The sequence below is a fragment of the Schistocerca serialis genome, unplaced genomic scaffold (assembly GCF_023864345.2).
Source record: "Schistocerca serialis cubense isolate TAMUIC-IGC-003099 unplaced genomic scaffold, iqSchSeri2.2 HiC_scaffold_1224, whole genome shotgun sequence".
Classification (NCBI taxonomy): domain Eukaryota; kingdom Metazoa; phylum Arthropoda; class Insecta; order Orthoptera; family Acrididae; genus Schistocerca; species Schistocerca serialis.
In genome coordinates, this window is record NW_026047430.1 from 60001 (window position 1) to 65000 (window position 5000).

At 53.2% G+C, this 5000-nt stretch overlaps 1 non-coding gene across 1 annotated transcript in view; it reads right to left on the bottom strand.

Moving 5' to 3' along the window:
* Positions 1 to 1387, bottom strand: part of LOC126435982 (small subunit ribosomal RNA) — a 1909-nt gene extending 522 nt beyond the window's left edge. The window contains exon 1 of the ribosomal RNA XR_007580335.1: positions 1 to 1387. This exon is cut by the window's left edge and continues 522 nt beyond it. This is a non-coding gene — a ribosomal RNA (small subunit ribosomal RNA).
* Between the last annotated feature and the right edge of the window lie 3613 nt (positions 1388 to 5000).

Sequence of the window (5000 nt, forward strand, 5' to 3'; positions counted from 1 at the left end):
ACTAAGAACGGCCATGCACCACCACCCACCGAATCAAGAAAGAGCTATCAATCTGTCAATCCTTCCGGTGTCCGGGCCTGGTGAGGTTTCCCGTGTTGAGTCAAATTAAGCCGCAGGCTCCACTCCTGGTGGTGCCCTTCCGTCAATTCCTTTAAGTTTCAGCTTTGCAACCATACTTCCCCCGGAACCCAAAAGCTTTGGTTTCCCGGAGGCTGCCCGCCGAGTCATCGGAGGAACTGCGGCGGATCGCTGGCTGGCATCGTTTATGGTTAGAACTAGGGCGGTATCTGATCGCCTTCGAACCTCTAACTTTCGTTCTTGATTAATGAAAACATACTTGGCAAATGCTTTCGCTTCTGTTCGTCTTGCGACGATCCAAGAATTTCACCTCTAACGTCGCAATACGAATGCCCCCGCCTGTCCCTATTAATCATTACCTCGGGTTCCGAAAACCAACAAAATAGAACCGAGGTCCTATTCCATTATTCCATGCACACAGTATTCAGGCGGGCTTGCCTGCTTTAAGCACTCTAATTTGTTCAAAGTAAACGTGCCGGCCCACCGAGACACTCAATAAAGAGCACCCTGGTAGGATTTCAACGGGGTCCGCCTCGGGACGCACGAGCACGCACGAGGCGGTCGCACGCCTTCGGCTCGCCCCACCGGCAGGACGTCCCACGATACATGCCAGTTAAACACCGACGGGCGGTGAACCAACAGCGTGGGACACAAATCCAACTACGAGCTTTTTAACCGCAACAACTTTAATATACGCTATTGGAGCTGGAATTACCGCGGCTGCTGGCACCAGACTTGCCCTCCAATAGATACTCGTTAAAGGATTTAAAGTGTACTCATTCCGATTACGGGGCCTCGGATGAGTCCCGTATCGTTATTTTTCGTCACTACCTCCCCGTGCCGGGAGTGGGTAATTTGCGCGCCTGCTGCCTTCCTTGGATGTGGTAGCCGTTTCTCAGGCTCCCTCTCCGGAATCGAACCCTGATTCCCCGTTACCCGTTACAACCATGGTAGGCGCAGAACCTACCATCGACAGTTGATAAGGCAGACATTTGAAAGATGCGTCGCCGGTACGAGGACCGTGCGATCAGCCCTAAGTTATTCAGAGTCACCAAGGCAAACGGACCGGACGAGCCGACCGATTGGTTTTGATCTAATAAAAGCGTCCCTTCCATCTCTGGTCGGGACTCTGTTTGCATGTATTAGCTCTAGAATTACCACAGTTATCCAAGTAACGTGGGTACGATCTAAGGAACCATAACTGATTTAATGAGCCATTCGCGGTTTCACCTTAATGCGGCTTGTACTGAGACATGCATGGCTTAATCTTTGAGACAAGCATATGACTACTGGCAGGATCAACCAGGGAGCTGCGTCAACTAGAGCTGAGCAGCCGGCCGCCCGGGAGTGTGTCCCGGGGGCCCGCGCGAACACGCAAGCGTCCGCTCAATTATTCTGCAAACAGGAGGAGGCTGAGCTCCCCTGCACAACACACCTCGAAACCCTCTCAGGTCCCGGCGGCGCGCAGCGCCGTCCTAAGTACTTGGTCGGGTTCGAGAGAGGCGCAATCGCCCGGAGTTAGGCGAGTAGACGCTTTAGGTGCGACCACCCGTGCTCCCAACTGAGCTTGCCGCTGCCGACAGAGGCCCGGGAGCGTGCTGTCGTGGCATTGCCGGCGGGAGACAACACGCGCCACCTACGGTGACCGGCAGCTCCAACGCCAGCGCCACAGAAGGACAAAAGCCCTACTTGGGTGCCGAAGCGAACTCTCCCAGCACAGCGCACGCGCCAACACGTCCGCACAGCTGCGATACAAACCACCTGCGAGAACCGCTGGGGCGACCGAGCAGCAGACGGCGTCGCGGCGCCGAGCGCCGGGCGGCGGCGCATCCTCAGCGCACAAAGTCCTCAATCGGACCAGCACACTGCAGATGGCCACCGCGCTTCGCACCGGGCCCGCGAGGACCTACTTTGGCCGCAAGGCGCCGCGAGCAGGGGGCGCCGGCGCGCAGCTGCGCCGCCTGCCGCGTCCGTCGGCCGGCGCGCCTGCCACCGGCCGCCCCCACCAGCCGGCTGTAGCGCGTGCGCCCACGCACCGCGCTGCCAGCACGCCGGGCGGCCCCCCCTCACCGGCCGGGGACGGTCCCACCCAGCCACCGCCGCGTATCGCCTCACACCCAGATCCCCTTTCACGTTCGTGGGCATGGTGGGTCCCCTTTCACGTTCGTGGGCATGGTGGGTATCCCTGAAACAACCGGTTAATAGCTCGACCGATCGTCGCCAACACTGATTCACCTCTAGCGAGAACAACCGCACCACAACGGGTTACCGGTTGTTCATTTGCGTAACGTCACCAGCAAACGTACACGTCCATCGCCATTTGCAACGAGTATTGCATGCCTGTGTCAGGTGTCACAACACACTACGTCTGCCCACATAGACGCAACAACATGTGCACGCCTAGAGAACACGTGGAAGGTAGACCCCGTACGTATGCGGTGTCCATTGCGCGAACGACTGTCAGCCCGCCTCTGCAGCATGTCGCAGATGTGGAACGCGGTGCAACATGCTATCACGGTGTGTGAGAAGAGACGACTACGTCCGAATACACGCTCCACTACATCAACAGACTGCTCATGCTGATCGCCATCCAGGGCGTCCGTTCCTCCCACACGTCTGTATGGCGTACCACACTGCAATCCAGCTCTTATAGGGAGACGACACGTAGCTGCGTGCACAATATTTGGACTGTATGGTCCGCCGTTGCTAGGCGCTGTCGTCATACGGTCACATGGGCCACGATGTATCATTCAGTACATACGGAGCAATGTGCAGTACAGTTTGTGGGTTTTGCGTACATCGGCGGACAGGTGACAGGCCGTACCACAACGTAGGCTGAGTACGTCGGCATGCGAAGGGCATTGAACATGCAAACTTCTCACCGACCAGCTTGCGAAGGCAGGGGGGAAGGGGGGGGGGCATGTACGTCCTGCTGCTATCCACACTACAGTGTATAGCAGGAGCATGTGGAAAGTCAGCAACACCTGCAAGGTGTTTAACATGACGCGATACACAGGGGACCGGGCAGTGCGAGTAGCGAACTATATTGCGAGGGTTGCGGTTAGGCAACACTACACTACTTTAACGGGTTGCATAACAATTACAGAGCAGGTTCAGCGACAACGTGCGTCAGGTTAAGGCGCAATATAGTTTAGGTTACGGCGCACTTTAGGTTAGGTTAAGGCACATTATAGGTTAGGTTAAGGCACAACATGGGTTACGTTAAGGCACAACATGGGTTACGTTAAGGCACAACATGGGTTAGGTTAAGGCACAACATGGGTTAGGTTAAGGCACAACATGGGTTAGGTTAAGGCACAACATGGGTTAGGTTAAGGCACAACATGGGTTAGGTTAAGGCACAACATGGGTTAGGTTAAGGCACAACATGGGTTAGGTTAAGGCACAACATGGGTTAGGTTAAGGCACAACATGGGTTAGGTTAAGGCACAACATGGGTTAGGTTAAGGCACAACATGGGTTAGGTTAAGGCACAACATGGGTTAGGTTAAGGCACAACATGGGTTAGGTTAAGGCACAACATGGGTTAGGTTAAGGCACAACATGGGTTAGGTTAAGGCACAACATGGGTTAGGTTAAGGCACAACATGGGTTAGGTTAAGGCACAACATGGGTTAGGTTAAGGCACAACATGGGTTAGGTTAAGGCACAACATGGGTTAGGTTAAGGCACAACATGGGTTAGGTTAAGGCACAACATGGGTTAGGTTAAGGCACAACATGGGTTAGGTTAAGGCACAACATGGGTTAGGTTAAGGCACAACATGGGTTAGGTTAAGGCACAACATGGGTTAGGTTAAGGCACAACATGGGTTAGGTTAAGGCACAACATGGGTTAGGTTAAGGCACAACATGGGTTAGGTTAAGGCACAACATGGGTTAGGTTAAGGCACAACATGGGTTAGGTTAAGGCACAACATGGGTTAGGTTAAGGCACAACATGGGTTAGGTTAAGGCACAACATGGGTTAGGTTAAGGCACAACATGGGTTAGGTTAAGGCACAACATGGGTTAGGTTAAGGCACAACATGGGTTAGGTTAAGGCACAACATGGGTTAGGTTAAGGCACACCATGGGTTAGGTTAAGGCACACCATGGGTTAGGTTAAGGCACACCATGGGTTAGGTTAAGGCACACCATGGGTTAGGTTAAGGCACAACATGGGTTAGGTTAAGGCACAACATGGGTTAGGTTAAGGCACAACATGGGTTAGGTTAAGGCACAACATGGGTTAGGTTAAGGCACAACGTAGGTTAGGTTAAGGCACAACGTGGGTTAGGTTAAGGCACAACGTGGGTTAGGTTAAGGCACAACGTGGGTTAGGTTAAGGCACAACGTGGGTTAGGTTAAGGCACAACATGGGTTAGGTTAAGGCACAACATGGGTTAGGTTAAGGCACACCATGGGTTAGGTTAAGGCACACCATGGGTTAGGTTAAGGCACAACATGGGTTAGGTTAAGGCACAACATGGGTTAGGTTAAGGCACAACATGGGTTAGGTTAAGGCACAACATGGGTTAGGTTAAGGCACAACATGGGTTAGGTTAAGGCACAACGTAGGTTAGGTTAAGGCACAACGTAGGTTAGGTTAAGGCACAACGTGGGTTAGGTTAAGGCACAACATGGGTTAGGTTAAGGCACAACATGGGTTAGGTTAAGGCACAACATGGGTTAGGTTAAGGCACAACATGGGTTAGGTTAAGGCACAACATGGGTTACGTTACGGCACAACATGGGTTACGTTACGGCACAACATGGGTTACGTTACGGCACAACATGGGTTACGTTACGGCACAACATGGGTTACGTTACGGCACAACATGGGTTACGTTACGGCACAACATGGGTTACGTTACGGCACAACATGGGTTACGTTACGGCACAAATTAGGTTAGGTTACGG